The sequence below is a fragment of the Aedes aegypti genome, chromosome 3, assembly GCF_002204515.2.
Source record: "Aedes aegypti strain LVP_AGWG chromosome 3, AaegL5.0 Primary Assembly, whole genome shotgun sequence".
NCBI lineage: Eukaryota > Metazoa > Arthropoda > Insecta > Diptera > Culicidae > Aedes > Aedes aegypti.
Genome location: NC_035109.1, coordinates 152,903,657 through 152,928,453, shown reverse-complemented (window position 1 = coordinate 152,928,453; position 24,797 = coordinate 152,903,657). Strand labels below are relative to the sequence as shown.

Here is a 24,797-nt window from a genome sequence, read left to right as displayed (position 1 = left end):
CTTAAGCGGTGAAAATAAATATTTTGTTCCGAAAGTTTTGAAACCATGAATGAGTTTGACATTGCTCTCGTCAACCATCATCATGACGACAGCAGCATACCCCACCAATAGAGGTAATAAACTATAGAGGAAGAATGTCGCTGGCGTCGCTGCCGGAACATCTTTTGCTGGCGGAGATAGGCGGGGCTATAAATGTCAACGCGAAAAAGTATGCAGTTTGACACTTATGTACCCGACATGTTCCTGAGCGAGAACAAAGGGAACAGCAGCGACATTCGTCCTCTATAGTTTTCTATCTCTATTACCCCACCGGACGAAATGTCGTATACGCCTCCAAGCGCGAAACGCAACATACTGTTAGCCATCTGTAGTTTGGTAGCGCAACTAGTCAAAGGATGAGAGATTTGATTTTTCACGCATCCATCACATGCTGCTGTGGGGAAAAATGTTTTATTTTCCTGATAAAAGACGGTTCACAGTGAAACAGTTAGGCGGAAAAGATAGGAATATCCATTCTCTATGTTCTACATACGTTTGTTTTTTTGTATTATTGCACTACTTTCATAAAAATTGAGATCCGGCTGGTAGGAGCACTAGTTTGAGGTTGGAAAAGGGCATTTTTTTAAATTATCGGACAGGTTTGGGCCGGAGGTTCTCCGATTTGCATGAAATTTTCACCAGAGGTAGAGCTCGTGGATGCATGATCAAAAGTGAAATTCAAAAAAATTATAGTGGCCTATTTTCCCGGAAAACCCTAGATGAATTTTCACGATTTCTCCATATACCTCAAACTTTGAAAATTAATATCTCCAAAACTATGCATCGTAGAACAAAAGTTTTTTTAGTGAAATCAAAAGGAAATTTTCTCAGCAATCTATTAAAAATATAAAAAAAACATTTCTCGGAAAATTTTTCACCATGGAGAAAATTGTCGGAAAAATAGCAAAAAAACTATCGTCTGTATCATGAAAAATTTTCAAAAAAATATTTTTTGTTTCATCAATCCATACTCTAACTTTCGTCCATAGCCGCCAAAGTGTTATCTTTTACCGTTTAGGCGACAGAACTGAAAAACCGATGACCACCCGCACGCTTCCCATAGAAAAATATGTTCTATTGTGGGCCTCATAACCGTGCGCTAACGGCGGCAGTAATTTACACGCATTGTAAGTGTAACGCAGTAAACCATCCTTTCCTTTCCAGTCAGAAGAAGCTTTTCGTCAATCGGAGCACTCTCCTTTGGTCTGTTGGGTGTTTTGTATGTCCTTTATTCGTAACCTTTACTATTGAGACCAACAGTCTTGAATTGAAAACGATCCTAACATTTAATAATATAGGTGATAGGAACTGACCCTCAGCAAGCACGGGAAAATTCACTCACTCACCCGAAAAGCGACATTCGGAAGGAACGCGAAGAGAAGTGAATACCAATAGGCCTTTTCATGTGACAGATCCGTCTATGCATTTGTTTACATCGGTGGAGGACCGGTGCTAACACGGGCCTGTCATTTTCATAGAAGAACTGTCAAAGTGCTTCCCGATCAGCTGATTTGAGACGTCATGTGAATAGGCCTATAAGCCATTTTACGAGACGTTCGAATGACGTTTTCTGGCGGGCCGCTCATTGTTGTTGTTCAAAAAACTAACGTGACATCTGAATGGCGCTGGTCACATTTTTGTTGGCGATGACGTCCCCGTCTCTTTCAGCACATGTTTCTACCCGGTTTACATGTATCATGTTACCTGTAGATAAAAAATACCTTCCTTGCTTGCTGATTTCAATTTTACATGCGTAAATTAGAAACTTTGTTGCATTGCCACCAGCGCCATTGTTGAAAAAGCTCCTTCCAAATGTAACGCTAGAAGAAACGTAAATAAATCGGCCCGCCAGAAACTTTCAAAGCTGGTAAACAAACGGACACCATATGATTCGAAACGTCTCATAAAATGGCTTATACACTTGTATCTGCGAGGCACGAGTTAATGCACTTAGGGTCTGTCTCAATTGGGCTATTAAAAATAATTCGTACTTAAACTTGACAGTTCGATAATTATTCCACCCCTGATTTCGATCTGTCAAAAATAAGTCTGCTGCAGAGCAGACTTAAATTTGACAGATCGATAGTTATTTTCTTTTTCGCTCGCTCGGGCGATCGGTGTTAGATGTTTACTTTCAACATAATGTTGTTTCCCCTATCCGGTAATTCATCTGCGGTCGGATATTCCTGCTGCCTTCGCAAGATTCAAGACCAGTAAAAGTAAGTTTAACGAAATATTCTGGCCAGAATAGCTTTATTTACGATCACTTTTTCTCAGTGACGGAACAGGTTGCAAGGGTGGGATGAAATCCTCACAACCAGGATTCTTTCCTGAACAGCTGGCAAGGTACTCGCAAAGCATTTCGACGTACAAAACATCTGGAAAGCAGCGACCACAGGAGACCTGATGATTTCCAGTATATCTCAAGCTGGAATCAACCAAAATAGTCTCATCAAGGTGCACAATGCAAGGACCTGCGGAAATTTGGACTATGTCGAGCTTCTAGTGTCCAAAATAGAAGTCAATAAAGTGCATGTTGGAACAAACGCCGCCGAAGATTATGATTGAAAAAGCTGAGTTGCTATTGGTGAAAAATCCCAAACCCCGTCTATGTGCCCAAAACAAGTTCATCAGTTCTCTACATGTAGCCGTGGAACGGCGGAACTGGAGTCTGGTTGAACTACTCGTTGATTATCATGCGAACTTGAATGTTTCGGATTTCGCTGACGAGACGCCACCCCCACAGAATTGGAATAAGGAACCGTAAGAATAGGTACATTAATTCCTTACGTTTGTTTCAACAATATGATAACGATTGTCGTTCAATTACCAGCAGGAAAGCAAGGCGACTATTTTCAAAGTGTTTTCCATCAATGACGAATTTCTTCGGCATCTACGTTTCTATCTAAGCTATTTAGCTTTGAAGATGAAGGCAGGGGATTTATGGTCGGAATTGTGGACGGAGTTGTTCTAATAACCAACTACTCATTGTCACGCCCCATTTACGACAAATTATGATCATTCAGTTCGATGTATCGCATTAATGACAGATCACCATGCATTCTTACTGGAATTGTCGAACGTTGAGAATATAATGCAGCATCAAAGTACTACGACGACTTTGACTATAGATCTGATGAAGCTCGTCAAAGGCCTTGCATAAAACACCTATGTAGATAAACATTTAGCTCATAATAAAAAGAATTGTGCATTATATTAAGGATCCAGTGTCCAAACTGTGTTTTTATTTTTCTCAATTTGTTTAAAAACTGCATTTTGGAGGCTTAAAAATGTCTCAATTTCTATTAGGACCAACGTTCAACGATCCGTCATCGTCATAATTGGAACTTCAACACCAGTTTTTCTGATCAAAACTAAAATTTATACGACGAAAGTGTTATCACTGTGTTTTGGTTGAAGAATGGAATACAGTGAACACATTCTCAAAAAACTGCTTTTGAAAATTCTCAAATTGATGATGGATTGTGCCCCCTTAAACAAGGTCAAAGAAATTTCCATTAAGAATAACAGTGGATTCTCCAGAAATCGAACCCAGACTCCTTCAGTATGGCTTCACTTTACAGCAGTGGACGTTTTCGCACATCTAAAAGACGCTTAGGGTGTTTTATGTATTTTGGACAGAGCGTTACGTGTGTATAATTTGGCCACCTCCATTAGATTTTGCCGAAAATGGCCAAATTATATACGCGTAACGGTCTGTCCAAAATACTTTGATCACCCTATATCATACATAACTCGGTATTCGTCTAAATACGAGAAAACGCTTGATACGTTACCCCTGGAATATATAAGCCAGCTTAGCTTCACGATAACTGATGCAAACAACTATCGAAAATAAAGTTATTGGTTGAGAGAGATTTTATTTTTGCGGACATTCTGAAACCTAAATTTAACAATATACTTAAGAACACTGTTTCGGTTTCAAACTATTGTTCGTACCTTGGTCCGTACACTGAAATGAATTTTATTGTAGAATCTACTGAATCCATGGTAAAATTAAGAACTGCACCAACGATTTTCAACCGACTACATTAATCTGTTAACTCTACCAAAACATAGTCAACATCACTATACAAGAAAATTTCTTCTGTTGATTCAACCAGAGTTGTAGTATTTTTGACTAGAAACATTCTTGATTTGAGAAGTTTAGCATCATACTTTTGACCACACTGTGTTGTACGGTGGGTGTCACGGATTGAAATACAATGCTTTGTAGTGGATGCTACTATGGACATAGTCAAATTTACTGCACTGCTCAGTGATTTTCACCAGATTATAGTAAACTTAACAGATGTTTGTAGTCGGTTGAAAATCGTTGGTACAGTTCTTAATTCTACAATGGATTTGGTAGATTATACAACAAAATTTGTTTGCGTGTACGGTGAGAATTTGTCCAGATTTTTCCTAAAGCTGATGAGATGAATAATTGTAAGTTCGATCAATCGTTCGAAAATGCAGTTTGCCGAAAATGGAGTTTTCTCAGAATCCATGCAAGATACCATTCTTTGGAAGTAGGGCGTATTAGAGCCGCATTCGGATGCGAATCGAATGCACCACTTCCAACCTCGCATAGATTTTAAAAAAATCCAACAACGGTGCGAAACCGTTTCTAACTTTAACCGCAAGCGCCGATAATAGTAATACAATTTTCCTCACCAAGGCTGACGATACATTGACGGCATATTTGCAGAGTCTTGTTCCCTAGAGATCAGAAATGTTGAACATTATTACAACATATCTCATATGTTTGATAAATAAAAAAAAAAACTATTTACTTGACTTGGCTAAAACAAATACACTTCCAATGATTCGAAGCAATTTTCAACAGACAAACAAAATAGATTGAAGTATTTTCTTTTCACGAATCATCTTAAATTATGATAACGTTGGTTCGGCAACTTTCGCGAATTGGACCAGCAAAAATTAATATTTGACAGTTCATTAATCGTTTGTAGGGGAAATTATTTTTGAACTGTCAAATTTAAGTGTGAATTATTTTTAATAGCCCAATTGAGACAGACCCTTAGCATCCATTCGCCGAATGCATTGAACTGACTGAGTCCTACTCACTGAATCATTCCGTGGTGTGGACTGCCAGTCAGTGAACGCTCATTAGCACTCAACCTGAATGTCATTTGAACGGAATCAGAATGTAAACAATCATTCCTGGACAAACATTTCAAAAGGGCACATGAACATTGGTAAACATTGGCTTTGCAAGCCGCTGTTGAACCCATTTCCGTCAGAACTTACCCCCAATTTTTATATTTTTCTTTGAAAGACGGTAACTTTTAATGATTACTGACGCTTTTAGATTTTGTTTATATGCAGTCCTGATTTTCTTACAATTTTTTAAAAGCTTGAGAATTCACCACATTTTGAGCTGAAAATCGTCGTGCGGCACAGTTGTTTCAACCCTATGGGTATACAAAGTGGAGATTTTTCCTCAATGTCCAATAACACCCCTGCATTGAATGTTTGTAGATATAATGAAATGTCAAATCCCAGCTCACAACAAAACTGGCTCGCTCGCACATTTAAAAAAAGATCAACAATTTTCGTTTGTTTTATTGACTGTTTAACGATAAACTTGCGACGATCGACGCGCCAACATATTTAATATAACGGAAGTTATTAGAACTAACTTGGAGGTGATGATTTGGAGGTTATTTGGCAATTTGGAGGTTAAAATCACCTCCAAACACTAGCGATTTTGCGGTGGGATGTTGACGTTTGATCACGAATAAAACTGCTAGGTATTTATAGCTTCAAACTCCGTGCTCAAACCCTCACCGGAATCATCAATCCAAAGGCTTCTCGCCCTGGCCAGGTCGTATCTCGGAGCCCCCGGCAAAGCTCCGCCGTATTACCGCCAAGAAAAATATTCCCGTTCGATGCATTTTCTTCTTTGGTTCCAACAACTATGCATGGATCGAGGAAACACAAGCCATACCAGGAGTTCAAAGAGAAGCTGCTCTCGTCGTGCAAGTCGGCCGGCTTCAAGGAGGCCGTTCAGCAAATCGAAGAGTTCATCGCCTCGCCGGAAAACTTCCAGTATCTCTTCGCCTCGGAGTAAGACAACCGCCCCGATCCGGACGTCGAGTTCAACAAACTGCGCAAAGGTGGCACCGAAAGCGACGAGGAAACGACCGTCAACAACACGTCCACCCCGGCAGCGCTGGAATCGGTCGAAACGAAACCCGTAACGGCCAAGAAATCCGCCGCCAAAAAGAAAGCTGCTTCCACAACCAAAGCCCGCGCGATAGGCAACAAAGCGAAAGCTGCAGCGGCCCTGAACGACACTTCATCGCCCAAGCGCAAACGGAAAATCCTCAACGATACCACCGGCGATGTGTCCTCACTTGATCTCGACACTTTCTCCCCGGTGCGTCGCAATGTACCTGTATCACATCTGTTGAACCGACCAACGGTAGCCCGCCCGGCCACGCCGGAAATCGATATGACCAGCGCACAGTGGCCCAAAGCTGGCCAAAAGTCAATAAAATGAAGTTTAAAAATTCCTTCTCGAATATTATTTCTTGATTTCTTCAATATTGAATAACAATTCCCCAAAATTCCAGATCAATCGGTGTATATTTCGATTTTTTACAGCATGTAACTTGGAGAGATGTCAGCTAAAAATGACCCTTTTGAATTTTTCAAATTTCGTGAAGGTTGTTCTATAGAAATTGCAGTTTCTGTACTAAATCATGACCAAATCTTTCTCATTCGGTCTCATTCGAAAGAATATACCTTGGGCTTTGTTTTGAAGTTATTTTGAACCATATTAGACATTTTTACCATTTGAGAATATCAAGAAGTGTATAACATAGAGCTCCTTCAAAAATAAGACATTTTTTCAAAGGTAGTGCAAGATATCTGGGAAACGCTCTAAAATGAACATTTACCCCTCAATGTGTGGCAAATATTCCATAGTATTCGATGTACTATGGCTTCACTTGCGCAACATTCAGGCCTCGAATCTGAAATTCGGGTTCCTCGGACTCGGCATGGTCAAGAATCTACTCAATTCCGGCCACTCGGTCGTGGTTTGGAACCGGACGGCCACCAAGTGTCGGAAGTTCCAGGAAGTGGACGCCGAAGTCGCCGACACCCCGTCGGACGTGATCGAAATGGCCGATGTGACGTTCTCGTGCGTTGCCGATCCCCAGGTTGCCAAAGAGTTGGTATTCGGAAATTGTGGCGTCTTGTCGGCCAATCTGGTCGGCAAAGGCTACGTTGAGATGACCGGCGTCGATCCCGAAACGTCACATGACATTGCAGAGCAAATTATCTCCAAAGGAGGACGATATCTAGAAGCACAAATTCAGGGATCCAAAAACCAAGCGGAGGAAGGAACGTTAATAATTCTGGCCGCCGGCGAACGGGTGCTGTTCGAGGAATGCCAGATCTCCTGGATGTCCTGGAAGTGCTGGAACTGACAAGCATGTCGTCAGAGCTGGTTATGCAGAAGGGAAATGCAATCATCAAGGGCGAATTCCCGCCCCAGCAGGAACTGAAGCACATGCAGAAGGACCTCAAGCTGGCGCTGAACCTGGCCGAAGGTCTGGAGCACCCCCTGCCCATCACGACCGCCTCCAACGAGGTGTACAAGCACGCGAAATGCCTCGGCTACGGTTCCCACGATTCCAGCGCAGTTTAGTTTCGGTCTAGCGCTGAAAGGAGGAGATGTGAGCTTGAAGAATTGAACGGCGACGACGAAGAAGGAGTGCATATAAGAGCGCGGGGATGGACCAAGATGGACGGAATAACGCATCCCTGCTGGGCACCCCCGAAATGTTGGGGTGGGCAGGGACAGCGTGGACGTGTGGAAAAAGGTTGAAGGATTATTTTAGCAGCTATTTTTTGTTTTCTTTTAGTAGCAAAATACAAATAATGTCAACGAGTCCTGCAGTGAAGGTCAACTCCATATAAAAATGAAAACAATTCCTGCACGAAATGTCAAAGAGCAGGACCGTCAATTGAATATGATGAGAGAGCAACAGAGATAGCAAATTCTCCGTCACCAGGCAACAAAGTGGAGACGGCGGAGGAACAGCAATAGAAATATTAGTAGTAGAACGCTAATGGCGGTGTTCTCACAAAACTGAATTAGTTTATTATCAATTTTACTGTATCTTTCAATTGTTTGGTCGATGCCATGTTGTAGTGGATGATTTTAAAATTTATTTGACACTTTGAGGACCGGTACTCAAGCTGTCAGCGCGTGGCAAACTAGATGTTGGTAACACGAACAGCAGCGACATTAGCATTCTTAGGTTAATGCTTCTACTGGAACAGCTGATCAATATTCACCACAACGTGGAGATAAATTCATAGGAGAAAAAGGGGTTCCCAAAACCTTTGGAGAGATATAAATTGTAGGGGACCGTGGGGTGAACTAGTGTGCCGCCAGTTTTTCGTTGTTTTTCAATAGCTAGAGGCTTGAAAACATATGGGTTCCTTGGGAAAGTTTGTTCAGTAAATTAAAAGAAAGCTCATGAGCAATTAAAAATTTTTCACGGAAATGGTCTATAGAACACATTTTCCTATGAGAAGCGTGCGGGTGGACATCGGTTTTTCAGTTCTGTCGCCTAAACGGTAAAAGATAACACTTTGGCGTCTATGGACGAAAGTTAGAGTATGGATTGATGAAACAAAAAATATTTTTTTGAAAATTTTTCATGATACAGACGATAGTTTTTTCGCTATTTTTCCGACAATTTTCTCCATGGTGAAAAATTTTCCGAGAAATGTTTTTTTTTATATTTTTAATAGATTGCTGAGAAAATTTCCTTTCGATTTCACTAAAAAACTTTTGTTCTACGATGCATAGTATTGGAGATATTAATTTTTAAAGTTTGAGGTATATAGAGAAATCGTGAAAATTCATCTAGAGTTTTCCGGGAAAATAGGCCACTATAATTTTTTTGAATTTCACTTTTGGTCATGTATCCACGAGCTCTACCTCTGGTGAAAATTTCATGCAAATCGGAGAACCTCCGGCCCAAATTGTCCGATAATAAAAAAATCCCCAAAACTAGGATATGTGAGGTTAGTTTCATTGGAACTTTCGCCTGAGCGATTTTTACGCTTGAATAAAACACGCTTCGGGACATTGTCCGCTGCCTCTAAAAATACCATCGGGTAGATAAATGAATTCTCTACCATTAGATCTCATTCAATTTCATACATAAGTGAAGTAAGCGGTGAAAATAAATATTTTGTTCCGAATGTTTTGAAACCATGAATGAGTTTGACATTGCTCTCGTCAACCATCATCATGACGATAGCAGCACACCCCACCGGACGAATTGTCGTATTGGGAGCGAATAAATACTGCTGCAAAGTGTTCGATGGTTTGTAAATTAACGTGTTTTAAATTTGATTTTCGCTTGCCGATAGGGACTGGTTTTACACCATCGATTAATATGTATAACAATTAGTGAAAATTCACGTGTGAAACACATTGATCGAGCATGTATAATTTTTTCAGTGTATGCATGCTATGAAACGTTTGACCACAGACAAACAGACGTAACACTTAGAACAAATCGCTATAAAAATCATAGTCGAGAGAACATGTACGCCCAATGCTAAAATCGGTGTGTTTGGCCGATGGGCCAACAGGTGGCGCTAGTGTGTAAACGTCAAACGCGAACAAAAACGATACGAGTGCTGCGGGTGGTGGATTAACCACCTACAATATATTTGAATTGACCGTTAAAAAGGTGGTCGATGGAGAATAATGAGAGTGTGACGTCTGTTTGTCTGTGGTTTGACTTTTACTGTGCATTCTGTTTTCAAGTTTCCCGTGAGAGAGCGAGACAGCACCAACACACGGCGCACAGTAAAAGTCAAAAGAACAAAAGAATTTATGGCACGTACAGAGGCTCATATGAGTGTGGTCTAAAAAGTGACATTTTCATCATTACAGGAACCATCTATCATGATATTTACGACTAGGAGTGCCTCGAAAAGCGGCTACTACTAATGAGAATATATACCAAGGTGTGGAAGAAGAAGCAATGACTATGTATTAGTAAAGAGAAAACACGTAAACAAAAATAACTATGTCACTAATTTACACGGCTTCTTATTGGAGCTCATACTACCAGAGTCCAAATATTTGTATACGCGGACCAGAGTTGCCAGTAGATTTTGGAAAATGTCTGGCGAGTTCAAATTAAAAAGTCTTGCAAAATCTGGCGGGCACCATTGTGCATGTATGCTACTAAACCAAATTTTGACGGTAACAAAAAAAAAATACAACACAGAAAAAATGATCTAAATTCACTTCAGCACTGGAACTAAGGCTAAGCCTCTTCAAATGCATGAGACTGTTTTGGAAAACATTGCACAATTTCAGCTACGGTATTTATCAAATAAATTCTTTATGTTTGATTTGGATTCAGGTAATTAGATTCTTATGATTGTAAAAAAATGAAGCCAAAACGTTAAATCCATGAGATAGTTTCGCCAAGCCATACGTCTGTTTCCAAAAATCTATATGAACTTTATAAATGAGAACTGTACTCTACTAGAGTTGGTCTGGGCACAGTTTAAGCTACTATCGTAAATTTGTCAATATACGTGAGTGTTTAGGAAAAAAATAGATTTAAATGCTGAAATATTACGCCATAGTAATCAGTAATCTACTGGCAGCATCTTTTTTTTTTTTTACTACGAAACAATATTTGAATCACAATAACTTTGTTTTTCGATAGTTTTGCACCACTTTTTCACCAGTTCTAAAAAAAACTCTAGAATCTGTGTCGATATTGATCATCGGTTACATGGTTTTGAAAATATTCGGAAATTCGTTGCGGGGTCAACATTTCCAATATAAAACTCCTTTAGTCGCCTTTTTATCTTTACTCTGTTTATCAAAAATATAAAATATGGGCTAACAATGTCAGGTACTGAGGATTTTTCCTCAAAAAAATCATAAAGATCGGTTGAGTTATCTTCAAGAAAACTGAAAATCACAAAATGATTTTTTTTAAAGTTTTCAAGATCTTTATACGGCCAGAGCGGCACCAAATACATAAATACTCATTACTCAATAACAGTTACATCAATTTGCTTCATTTTTTCACATCAAACTATTGAAAAGCGAGTCAGCGAGAATGAGAAAATTTCTAAAGCCTGCGCTATTACAATACGCTTCCAATCGCAAAACGCAACATACTGTTAGCCATCTATACTTTGGTAGCGCAACTAGTCAGATGATGAGAGATTTGATTTTTCACGCATCCATCACATGCCGCTGTGGGGAAAAATGTTTTATTTTCCTGAAATAAGACGGTTCACAGTGAAACAGTTAGGCGGAAAAGGTAGGAATATCCATTCTCTATGTTCTACATACGTTTGTTTTTTGTATTATTGCACCACTTTCATAAAAATTGAGATCCGGCTGGTAGGAGCACTAGTTTGAGGTTGGAAAACCAGGATATGTGAGGTTAGTTTCATTGGAACTTTCGCATGAGCGATTTTTGCGCTTGAATAAAACACGCTTCGGGACATTCTCCGCCGCCCCTAAAAATACCATTGGGTAGATAAATGAATTCTCTACCATTGGATCTCATTCAATTTCATACATAAGTGAAGTAAGCGGCGAAAATAAATATTTTGTTCCGAATGTTTTGAAACCATGAATGAGTTTGACATTGCTCTTGTCAACCATCATCATGACGACAGCAGCACACCCCACCGGACGAATTGTCGTATTGGGAGCGAATAGGTTGTGACTACCCGTTGGTCTGTAAAGTCTGGTTGGATTTGAGAATGTCTTGTAAAATGAGTAGTTTGTCTTATTGTCTTTTCCTCGATTAAAAGTCTTGCAGTGCCAGATTAATTTGGCATAATGGCAACCCTGACGCGGACGATATACCAAGGGTGGAGGGCGGCTGTCAAATGGGAGTAAAATTGAAAAGCCGCCAACCTAAGTCCAGAACCAGTTTTAAGGCTTAACGCGGAAAAGTAAAAAATATTAATCGAAAAATTCCAGGTAATCAATGCGCTTGAAAGATATTTTTTGCAAGCAGTTATTTGCTACGTGTTACTGCAGTACAGTCGGTACAGTTATGGATCAGCTGTTATGACCTGAGGGTCATTTTTTAGAATAAAATATGATTACAAATCATGGTGACCTTGTACAAAACGAAATTACCCGCCTGACAATGCCGAATATAGTTGTTTTCGAGAATACACATTAAAAATCGCGGTTATTTACGAAATAGTGTCGATTCCGATAGAAATTTCAAACGTTGTCCATCACACAGATGTGGATCAGTGGAACAGGAGGGTCCTTATTATGGATCAAATCGACTCATATTATGCACTGAAATGAATTTTATTGTAAAAACAACTGAATCCATGGTAAAATTAAGAACTGCACCAACGATTTTCAACCGACTACATTAATCTGTTGACTCTACCATAACATAGTCAACAAGAAAATATATTCTGTTTATTTAACCAGAGTTGTAGTATTTATTACTAGAAACATTCTAGATTTGACAAGTTTGGCATTGTACTTTTCACCATACTGTGTTGTACGGTGGGTGTCACGGATTGAAATACAATGCTTTGTAGTCGCAGCTACTATGGACATAGTCACATTTACTACACGACTCAGTGATTTTTACCAGATTATAGTAAACTTAACAGATTTTTGTAGTCGGTTGAAAATCGTTGGTGCAGTTCTTAATTCTACCATGGATTCGGTAGATTATACAACAAAATTTGTTTGCGTGTGGATCAGAACACTATAAAAGCAATTTTTCTGTGAAGTAAACGAATGGTGTGTCAGTTGAAGTATACGTTTCGGCGTTTCTTTCGGAATCGTCTTATCGTTGATTCATAACTGTGGTACGGATTTTAATGCCCCACAGTTATGAATCAATGATTCTATGAATACGGATAACATTTTATTTCATACGGACGAACAAAATATGCTAGAAGATGTTATGACTAATTTCAATTCGCTCCCAATACGACGATTCATCCGGTGGGGTGTGCTGCTGTCGTCATGATGATGGTTGACGAGAGCAATGTCAAACTAATTCATGGTTTCAAAACATTCGGAACAAAATATTTATTTTCACCGCTTACTTCACTTATGTATGAAATTGAATGAGATCCAATGGTAGAGAATTCATTTATCTACCCAATGGTATTTTAAGGGGCAGCGGAGAATGTCCCGAAGCGTGTTTTATTCAAGCGCAAAAATCGCTCAGGCGAAAGTTCCAATGAAACTAACCTCACATATCCTGGTTTTCCAACCTCAAACTAGTGCTCATACCAGCCGGATCTCAATTTTTATGAAAGTAGTGCAATGATACCAAAAACAAACGTATGTAGAACATAGAGAATGGATATTCCTACCTTTTCCGCCTAACTGTTTCATTGTGAACCGTCTTATATCAGGAAAATAAAACATTTTTCCCCACAGCGGCATGTGATGGATGCGTGAATAGTAGTTTACGTAACAAGTTGCAGAATGACGATTTTTACAGCACGAGTCGTACATTTGTCCAACGAGGCTTGCCGAGTTGGATAACTACGACGAGTGCTGAAAAAATCGAGTGCTGCAACGAGTTGCGTACAACATTTTTTGCAATTTCGTAGAACACCACTGGAGGGTATCAGAAATAACATCTGGATGCTTGCACTAGCATTTTGCAATTTCTGAAAATAGTTGGGTAATGAGTCATTACGCAACTCAAAACAGTTGCGTAATGAGAAAGCGTTGTGTAATGAACCATTACAGCACTGGTTTCAGTTAGGTAATGACTATTCCCGCACTGCATACTTCAGTGTAGGAAAGTAGGCCGTTTCATGACAGATTGGCGTGATGAAAAACAGCCTATTACGATGAGAAATTGCAAAAAAATCAAATCTCTCATCATCTGACTAGTTGCGCTACCAAAATATAGATGGCTAACAGTATGTTGCGTTTTGCGATTGGGAGCGTATGCTATACGCCTCCAATCGCGAAACACAACATACTGTTAGCCATCTATACTTTGGTAGCGCAACTAGTCAGATGATGAGAGATTTGATTCTTCACGCATCCATCACATGCCGATGTGAGGATTTTTTTTTTATTTTCCTGATATAAGACGGTTCACAGTGAAACAGTTAGGCGGAAAAGGTAGGAATATCCAATCTTTATGTTCTACATACGTTTGTTTTTTATAATATTCCACTACTTTCATAAAAAATGAGATCCGGCTGGTAGGAGCACTAGTTTGAGGTTGGAAAACCAGGATATGTGAGGTTAGTTTCATTGGAACTTTCGCCTGAGCGATTTTTGCACTTGAATAAAACACGTTTCGAAACATTGTCCACTACCTCTAAAAATACCATTGGGTAGAGAAATGAATTCTCTACCATTGAATTTCATTCTATTTCATACATTATTTCACTTAAGCGGTGAAAATAAATATTTTGTTCCGAATGTTTTGAAACCACGAATGAGTTTGACATTGCTCTCGTCAACCATCATCATGACGACAGCAGCACACCCCACCGGACGAATTGTCGTCTTGGGAGCGAATCCAGCTTTTTACGCTCGCCATAAAAACAATATGCTATAAAATATCTGACAGAAGCTGGCACCACCACTGAACTGAAACTTGGAAACATGTCCTTAGCAAGCCTTGACAAACAGTTAATTGTTATGGTTTTCATTGTTTTTTTTCTGTCAATTTATTCCGCATGTTCACTTCGTCCAATTTCGAGGAATTTCATCAATTTTCGATTAACCATTTTTTCCATAATTTTCACTGGACAGCTGGTAAGGGCGATTGACCGGTAGTTGGCAGCGACATTCGCTGGATCCGAACCCTTTGGTAAGGGGATATCCAATCCATGTTTCCAGCTATCTGGAAGGGTTTCGTTAGTTTTGTTGTCTTTGGTTAGACCATTCTCGATTTATTAACAGTCTTTTCCCATTCAATGGAAGATACTTCAGAATTGGGTACCCTACCTCTCCGATCCGACTGATTTCCCTTTAGCTTTATTGAGAGCATATTCTAGCGCCGCCTGAAACTCCGTCCAATTTACTTTGTTATAAAGCCAGCGAGGGCGACGGGATGTATTGGGTTTCGTTGTTCCTGCAATAGTGATCGATATGGGAAAGTGATCGCTACCCCGGGTGTCATCGTTAATTGACCAGAGAAAGCGGCTGAGAATTGATGCAGATACAATTGATAGGTCTATAGCGGACTCCACTCAACCTCGGATAGACGTAGGTGCCCCATCGTTCAAAATCCCGAGGTTTTTGCGAACGGCGAAACTTGTGATAGCAGTACTTTGGATTTTCTGCTTCCCCATGTGTGATGATGACTGTTAAAATCTCCGAGGAGAACGACTGGCTCTGGAACTTGATCAACCAAGTCACAAAGCTGAGTTTCTAAGTTTGGTATGTGCCTGTTTGGTAGATATATGGATATTACTGATACCGGAAGCGGCCATGATATGCGAATTGCTACAGCTATTAGGTCGGTGCATCACGTGACCACTGTGAAGGGCAGATCCGAGGCGACACCTATCGCCACAGACTGGCACGAATTTGAGCCCATTTTGATTGACTATTGGTGACCCTTTCGAAGAGTGTTATTCATTATGTAGAGATCAACGCGATCGCCAAGATTGCCGGATGTTGTTCATTTACCAGCAACTCTAGGTCTGCAAGATTGTTACAGTAGCCGTTCATATTTCATTGTAATGCAAACACTCAATGATTACTACGGCTTGTTTTTCTGTCTCCCTTTTTAGTATCTATCACCTTTGCCGAAATTTTCGGATCATATGGAGGGCCGTGTGTGATTTCCAACATCGCTACGTCGAGTAGAGGTCCCATATTCGCCAGAGTTACAGGGTTTGCTGATCTGAGACTTTGAAGGTATTCGCTGTTGTAGTCAATGGAACAGCCAGGTAGAATTGCAACTTGAGTTCCATAGCGGGAGCAACGCAAGATATCATAGAGCTGTGCATTCATAGCCTCCAGTCCAAGTGGGGCGATGACAGATGTCTCTGAAACGGGGTTGTAGACAGGGTTTCATCTGTGGTATCGGTTGTTGCCATTTCAGGACTTTCTGGTTCGAATAATGGGCCGTTTTCAGTCTTCAACAGAGCTCCACCGAGTGCAGGTCCCAGTGTGGGACCCAGACATGGCAGAGATGAAGATGCCGCTGGCATATGCAGTTGTTCTTGACCGAAAGAGAGTTCGGCAGAATCTTCTAGGGTTCCGCCTAGGTGGGTCCTTGACTCCAACGTTCTCCTTCGGGGAATTAGGCGTCCCGATCTTCACCCACTTGTCACCGAACTGTAACTTGTTTGTTGATTGGTGTGGTGTTAGGGTTAAATATTGTAAGATAGTTAACGTTTAATTTAAACCATGATCGATGGCTGCGGCGAGCAAGCACGCACACAACCGACTGGTGGGTGGTGAATTTTTGACGGCGAAGTGAAGGTGGCATCAATGGGAGCGGATACAGTGAGAATGGCCGCCTCGAGAGAAGAAAACCGCGAGGCTCAAAAGGGGGTATCGGTGACATCAGATAGGGAGTTCAGGAGTAGTTAGCTCATCGACCCGAAAAATCTCTACATTGATGTTGCGAAGTTAATCGCCCGTACAACGGTCACGGCTATTGCAAGGTCGTCATTACCGCCACAAGTCCACCGTACCAAGCCGTCGAGAGATTCATGATGGCACCCAGTGTATGCCAACGATAAGTCTGTGGGCCATCACTCACCGACTTCTCATCAGCAACAGCCAATATCCAAGCCCAAAAACCACTACGTGGATGTCGCCCCGTACCCTGTCCATCTCGCCCCACCTGTCCCGAATAGGTTCCATCACCCCCAAGTACTGCGCCCATTGCCTGCGACGCTCGCTTACGAAGGCCGGCGAGGCCAAACAGTTTGATACGTCCCGCCAAAATAGTGTGCCAGCCAAATAAACCACGAGTTCCAAGGTCAATTTTATATTTCAATATGACCACCACGCCGAAATCTCTCCCATCCGGAACGCCCTGGGACCTGGAAGTTGAAAGAGGCCTTTGGTGCCCACCCCGGAAGCTGCCGTTGGCTAGACCAGCAGCTTGGGGCTTACGACCAAGACTTCCGCACCGGCGGGGCCCGGACAGCCAGTTGGGAATTGTGGGGAATTGGTTCTATATTCCTTGTGCGTCTCCGGATTTGAACTAAGTGAAACCTAAAATAGCAAGGAAATGATTAAAGGCGATTAAAGAGTTGTACATACAAATCAGAATTAGATTTTAGTTTGAGTTGTCACTCAGCAATGAAAATTATCATAGGTTACTAAGGATTTATTTTCGAGTTTCAGTTCAGTGGTGGTAGTGTGCTTGTGTCAAATATTTTATAGCATGACGAGCGTAAAAAGCTGGATACAGATTTATGGTGCCCGTAAATAAAATGTGTTCTGCGTAATTGCAACTCTATTCCGTTTAAGCCAACTTTGATTCATATCTGTGTGCTATCCATAACTGTGGGGTGACTGTACTAATAGTAGTGTCTGGACCGACAATCGCAGCTACACGCAGAAAAGCCCAATGCTGCCACACTGCAGCAACAACCGAGACATCCGGTTCCGTGTCGCCGCCGCTCTCATTGACAGTTGACTGTTTTATGGTCTAGAACCCACTTTCATTGTGATGAACAGATTGTTTGCATTTTGCATTAAATTCATGTTTATTTGAATTTTTTGTTTTACATAGTAATTTGTCTCACATTTCAAGAGATTTGACCTAAGGGGTCATGCACAAATTATGTCAGGCTCCAAGGGGGGGGGGAGTGGTTCAAGCCAAGCGTGACAACCCTTACAAAATTTTCAGAGGACTCATACAAAAAACGTGACTAGGGGGGGGGGAGGTGGTCAAAAATGTTGAAATTTAGCGTGACATAATTTGTGTACCATCCCTAAGTGGTCCTTGAGCTTTGTTGAATGAATTTGTTATTTATCTGGTCATTTAATTGGTTTTACCCTAGTTATATAATTGGCCTGATTGGCTCTGGTGGTTTTTGGAAAAAATAATTTTATAACCTAACTACTATTTCTTCTTCTTCTTGGCATTTACGTCCTCACTGGGACAGAGCCTGCTTCTCAGCTTAGTGTTCTTATGAGTACCTCCACAGTTAGTAACTGAGAGCTTTCTTTACCAATGTTGCCATTTAAGCATACGTGATACTCTATGCCCAGGGAAGTCAAGGAAATTTCCATTACAAAAAGATCCTGGACCGACCGGGAATCGAACCCAGACATCTTCAGCATGGCTTTGCTTAGTAGCCGCGGACTCTAACCACTCGGCTAAGGAAGGTCCCTCTAACTACTATTTACAAGACTAATTAAAAAATTGATAACCTAGGGGGGAACGAGGTCCCGGATGACTTACTGGCCAGATTGGTGGCAACGAGCCCTGAATTTATCGATCGAGTCACCAAAGCGCTCCCCTAATGTTTCTATCTCGGCCAGACGGTGGACCTCAGTTGTCCTCATTCTCGGAGGACTGTTGAGGAATGATCTGACCATTCCATCGTTGATCCACCGAGGGTGATTTTACAATTCTCAGCCGGAACAAGTCGGGGGGATTTAGAATAGGGAAAGAGGATGACCTGGGTCTTCGCCGCTTTGATACAGCGAATAGCGATAGAGAGCCGCCTTCAGGGAGCTGAGGCATGTTCGAGGTGAACAGGTTGTATAGTAGGGGACCTAAAATACTACTCTGTGTAACACCTGCGGGGATGTTGAGTGGGTCTGAGTTGACTCGATTGAGGGAAACCCTGAACGTCCTGTCAAACAGATAGTTTTTGATGATTTTCACCAAATAGGTGGGAAGATTGTATCGGTGCAGCTTGTACACCAGGCCGTCTTGCCAGACGTTGTCGAATGCTTTTACAACATCGAGCAACGCCATGGCGGAGCATTTGGCGAGGGACTTGTTCCGCCTGAGGATGTTGGTTACTCGAGTCAGTTGGTGCACGATTGAACGACCGCATTGAAAGCCAAACTGTTCATCGAGTAAGATGTTCCCAAGCAACCAATAGTTCGGATTGTACTTAAGCAGTGAACTCCAGAGTTCACTTTTGGTACAAATCTAGTTTCAGTGAAACTTTTTCGCTTATTAAGACAGAGGCGTCGCGTGCCCAAACCTACCACCTGTTCAACATGAAATATTTTTCACATTGCTTATTGAAACAGTGAATTGATGATTAACTAGCTATAAAACTTCTCATAAATAACTAAATGTATCAATGTGAGCAAATATGCATTTTTGCATTTAGTATGATAAGTGAGGGCTGCAGCGATCGTTTGTTTTAGAATTTCCTGTGATGTTTTACTTGACTTGGACATATTTTCAGCTAAACATTAATTTTTGTGTAGTCGGCAGAAATTATGTATAATAAATCTTCGAGCTTTTTACTGGAATAGATACCTATAAATAAAATAAAACCGAATGAAGTCATACACTATTCAATTCGCTCCCAATACGACAATTCGTCCGGTGGGGTGTGCTGCTTTCGTCATGATGATGGTTGACGAGAGCATTGTCAAACTCATTCATGGTTTCAAAACATTCGGAACGAAATATTTATTTTCACCGCTTACTTCACTTATGTATGAAATTGAATGAGATACAATGGTAGAGAATTCATTTATCTACCCAATGGTGTTTTTAGGGGCAGCGGAGAATGTCCCGAAGCGTGTTTTATTCAAGCGCAAAAATCGCTCAGGCGAAAGTTCCAATGAAACTAACCTCACATATCCTGGTTTTCCAACCTCAAACTAGTGATCCTACCAGCCGGATCTCAATTTTTATAAAAGTAGTGCAATAATACAAAAAACAAACGTGTGTAGAACATAGAGAATGGATATTCCTACCTTTTCCGCCTAACTGTTTCATTGTGAACCGTCTTATATCAGGTAAATAAAACATTTTTCCCCACAGCGGCATGTGATGGATGCGTGAAAAATCAAATCTCTCATCATCTGACTAGTTGCGCTACCAAAGTATAGATGGCTAACAGTATGTTGCGTTTTGCGATTGGAAGCGTATTCCACTAGTCTAGTCTCTAAGAGTGTATTTTGACATCAACTGTATGGCCGTTTCCAATGTCGTACTAGACTCGACTTATTTTTTTTCCTATTTTCAAATATATTTTTCTCATTCTCCGAGCATTGCAACTAATATGCGAATATGCAGTGTCTGTATACGTGGAAAATTTAAGAAATCGATGTCATATTTCAAACATGATTACAAATCAAGGCAAGTTCGAGCGCCCTTTTTTTTCTGTCAATCCTTCTTCAATCAACAAAATAGATCTCTCAATAATCTATAGGCACGAAGAAAAAAAAATGCCCTACCCTATTCAATTATATTCTTCCTCAGCCTGTTCAAGCGGCTGGTTGAACATGTTGAGAGAAGCCGACATCGTATTGCGTGAAAGTTTGCATCATCCTTGCACTCTAACATTTTTTCATTTTGACTGCGCTAGCTTCGTTTAAGCCCAAAATGTACAAACAATGTCTAACAATGGATGATTAAAATTTACATGTATATGGTATGCCTTTAATTTTTATCATTTTGATATTAATACCTCTTCAGTTATAGGGGGCCGGATACTATTCTTGGCACGTTTGAATCACGTTGGCAGTGGGGTTTTTTAAAAGCTACAGAGTTGATATTTGGCCACAATATGCGTCGTACTTCTTATTGCAAAGTTTCAGGCAATTCGGCAAAAAAACATGCCAAAGTGAATCATGGAAGTGCCCAAATTGCTTTGCACCCTAATATCCTTCTAAGTTGGTGAACGAAAACTTTATATTTTTCGTACAAAATATATTTTATTAGGAATCTTTTTAGAGTGCACGAATCTGACGAACAAGTGGAACCTGTTCAATTTATTTGTAGAACAGGTTGGTTCCACACATGTATGCTTCAGAGCGTATACGTATTACCAAGCTGTGAATGTATGTGAGAGCTTCGATATATGGGATTTGGTTCAACAGGGGCAGTAGAACAGGTTGGTCGTACAGAAGAACGGTATGGCTCTTCAGCTTTTGCGCTGCACTAAGCTCGTGCTGTGGATATAAAGCGCGCTATTTTCATGATGGATGTATACGACGGGAACGATCTTGGCGTGTTGAGAAAATTGCCATGCTGTTTTCCATCTAGTTAAGGCCCAAGTAAAAATGATGCAAAAGTCAAAACTGAAAAAAGCAGTTTACTCTTTTTGAATAGACAAATCAAAAAAAATAAAAACATCAGGCTCTTTTATTTGCCAAATAAAAAGGCTGTGTGTTTTTATTTTTATCAATTTGTTGTTTTAAAAGGAGAAAACTGCTTTTTCAGTTCTGACTTTTTTGCCATTTTCTCTTGCACCTTAATAAGAACCCGCACTCTATTGAAAATCCTCATGCTATTTTAAAATGCACTTGCATTGTTTTTCTATTTTTATATTCAACTGGTCTACCTGTTCTATGAACAGGTTGAACAGGCTGACGAGACGCCTCTAATCGAACAGCATGGATATTAAAAGAACTTCATTCTCAGAGAAGTAACTTATGAACTCATCAACAACTTGAAAGTTCAGAACAAGTTTGAACTGAACTTCTTTTGTACTTGAAGGTAACAATCAAACTTAAACGAACTTTATATAAACTGTAAAGTTCGGTTAACTACTTAAAAAAGGAGCTGATTAAGCCAAAACATGCCCTTTTATCCGAACTATTGGTTGCTTGGGTTGTTTTGATCAGCTGCCGAAAGCAGCCGTCTGTTGATCGCTTTTTCAAAAAGCTTTGTTAACCCTGAGAGAAGGCTGATGGGTCGAAAGCTTTTGGGGGAGGAAGGATCCTTACCAGGTTCCTGACTTTTGCTGACTTCCACGACGCGACGCGGGGAAGTAGCTAAGTCGGAGGCACTTTCCGAAAAGTCGTTGGGAGATTGGTATAGGTTAGATGCGTGTTCGGAAACAGCAGCTCCGTGTGGGCTAGGAATGTCTAGGCCTAGAGCTGACGAAATGCCGACCTATCTCAGCAGCCTTCTCCGCAGGGGTTATCAAGCGATCCTTAGAGTCGGTGTTGCCTAATGGGATCAACGGTGGAATTGGTCTGGGTTTGATTTTTAAAAGTTTGGTCATCTTCCAGAACTGCCTAGCACAATCTGGGAGAGAGCGGATCTTTTTGGAAAAATCATCGTTCCTGCGGTCCACCATTCTGGCCTTGATTATTTTGGATATGTGATTGACTTCGCTTTTTAACGCAGGTAACACGATCGATAAAAAGGGTGTTGCTCACCTGACCAGATGCTGGTACATGCTGCTCTCGGGCCTCGGAGATGGCCTCTTCGACACTCTGCAGCTGCCGGTCGATATCCTCAACGGACGCCAGAGGAGCCTCGTATCGGATGTTGGCGTCGACACACCGCTGGAATTGGCCCCAGTCAACACGGTGGTACTTGCGCAGTGTAACCCGATGCCGGTTGATCAGGGAACCAACTTCTGCCACCACCGGGTAGTGGTCCGGGCTGAGGTCCTGGTGAACGGATGAGGCCATTCCTGTTTCGCCGGGGGTATCCCCAGGTCTCGTACCTTGCGTTCAGGTCACCAGCCAGGATAAGCTGCCCCTGCCGTCGTGTCAGCTTGGTGAGGTCTTGCTTTAGGGCCGCCGATGTTCCGTCGTTGATGGTAGCTTGCTTCGGGCAGTATGCCGCGATGATCTTGATTGGGCCGATAGAGGTTTCCACCAGAACACCAACGGCCTCGATGATTTGCTGCTGGAAGCTCGATAGCAGGTTGCAGTTTACGTTCCTCCGCAGACTAATCGCAACGCCTCCTCCTTCGGATCCGCACCGGTCAAGCCACACGAGCCGGAAGTCGGAGATGAAGACGTTAACTTCCGGCTTGAGGTGCGTCTCCGTGATCACGGTTATGTCGATGCCTTCCTGGTCCAGGAAGGCGGACAGCTCTTGGGTTTTGCTCCGTAGAGAGCAAGCGTTCCAATTTGCGATCCTTGTGATGGCCTCGATGGTCGTTGGAACAAGTCCCTGGTGTACTCCAACATTTGCTCCGGTGTGTAAGGGAGCCATCTTCGGAGGGAAGAGTGGCGGGGGAACTGGGTCCAGGATTCCCCCATCCAGGAGGGGGCGCATTCTGCACCGGTGGAGTGGCAGCGGCGGTGGCGGCCGCGAGGCGATGCCGAACGAAGGGGGCCGGCTGGCGGGATGTCCGCCGGTGGGTTGGTGGAAGTGGTGGCAGATTGGGCCCTTGGTAATGGGGAGTCGGAAAAGGCTCCTCAGTCAGCGGTGGGGGTGGTTGGCTCTGGCGTTGCCGTCCCAGCTTCTTGGCGGATGTTTGCTGGCGGATTGCCAGGGACTCCGTTCGTTTGGGGCAATTGCGGCTTCCGCCCTCGTGGTTGGTACCGCAGTTGGCACACTTCGGTTCAGTACCCTCCATTGGCTGGCATGTCGTCGTGGCGTGCGCGCTGGCACATTTACCACAGCGGGGCTTCATGTGGCAGTTTCTTGTCCCGTGACCGAGCGCGGGGCAGTTGCCACACTGTGTCACGTCTCTCTTTTTCGGGCGGTAGCACTCCCATTCAACGACGATGTAGAAAAGTGCTATAACCTTCGTCAGGTCCGCCTTGGTAGTGGACCCCTTCTCCAGATGGGCCAGGTAGAGCTGATCCCAATGTCTTCTTCCTTGCGCTCGCCTGATGGGGAACACGTTCGTCGGCTTCAGTCCTGCCGCCTTCATCTCATCGACCATGGCCTCCGGGGTGGGGTGTGTTCTGGGAGCCCTCGGACGAGAACCTTCATCGGCTTGCTACCGGGAGCATCGTGGGTGTAAAATTCTACCCCCTTTACCTTCAGTAGCTTGCCGGCCTTGTCGAAATCGGCGCCGGAGGCGCACATGATTTTGGTGTCGGTGTGGCACAACTTGAACAGCGGCTTGTTGTTGTGGGCCGCTAGCTCGGATCGCAGCGCCGAGAGGTCCTTCGACGCCGTGAACAGGGAGAGGGACCTTCGCGCTCTGGGGGCTTGGTCCACAGGCAGGGAGGCAAACTGGTTGTTTACATGCAACCTGTTGTACGCCGCCGGGTTGGCATCCTCATTCCTTGCGCGTTTCGGCGCGCTTGTCTGCCCGTTGTCGGCCAGCGGGGCAGGGATCGAGGCGGAATCCGCCTTCTGTTTGCGGTTGTGACTCATCACTATGGGCCGCGGCTGGACTGGTGCTGCTTGCTGCAGGGAGGCTTTCTCGCTAGCCACACCAAGCAGGTATGCTAGCGCCGGGAAGCAGCCGCGGGAACGGGAAATCGCGGAGAGGTGCACTTCGCACATGAAAGAATTCGAACTTGTGTTAACAACTCAAAAACACGTCCGTTCAGAACGGCAGTTCGATTCAGAATCAACAGATTGATTGAGACATTGTCTCCCATTTATAACCGCTACGTACGAATAGTTTCGGGTCTCCTCCCGTCCACTCCGGCCGACGCATCCTGCGTCGAGGCTGGCCTTCTTCCCTTCCGTTATTTAATTAATGCTACACTTTGTACGAAGGCGGCCGCTTTTGCAGAGAGGACCGCTGGAAACTAGTGATCCTTTATAAGAGAGATACGCGGAAGCTGACATTTCTGTCAAAGTGTGAGCCAATCGAGCAGCGAGAGCTGTCAAAGCGTGAGCCAAACGAACATGCGTTATGTTTGTTTT

At 42.4% G+C, this 24,797-nt stretch overlaps 1 protein-coding gene and 1 long non-coding RNA gene across 2 annotated transcripts in view; both read left to right on the top strand.

Moving 5' to 3' along the window:
* LOC5577945 (rho GTPase-activating protein 15) overlaps nucleotides 1-24,797 on the top strand; it is a 96,686-nt gene that overhangs the window by 51,772 nt on the left and 20,117 nt on the right. The gene's annotated exons all lie outside the window — the stretch shown is intronic.
* On the top strand, nucleotides 2,062-3,255 carry LOC110677686. Its single transcript, XR_002501132.1, has 3 exons — nucleotides 2,062-2,258; nucleotides 2,317-2,812; nucleotides 2,873-3,255. It is a non-coding gene; the product is annotated as an uncharacterized LOC110677686 (long non-coding RNA).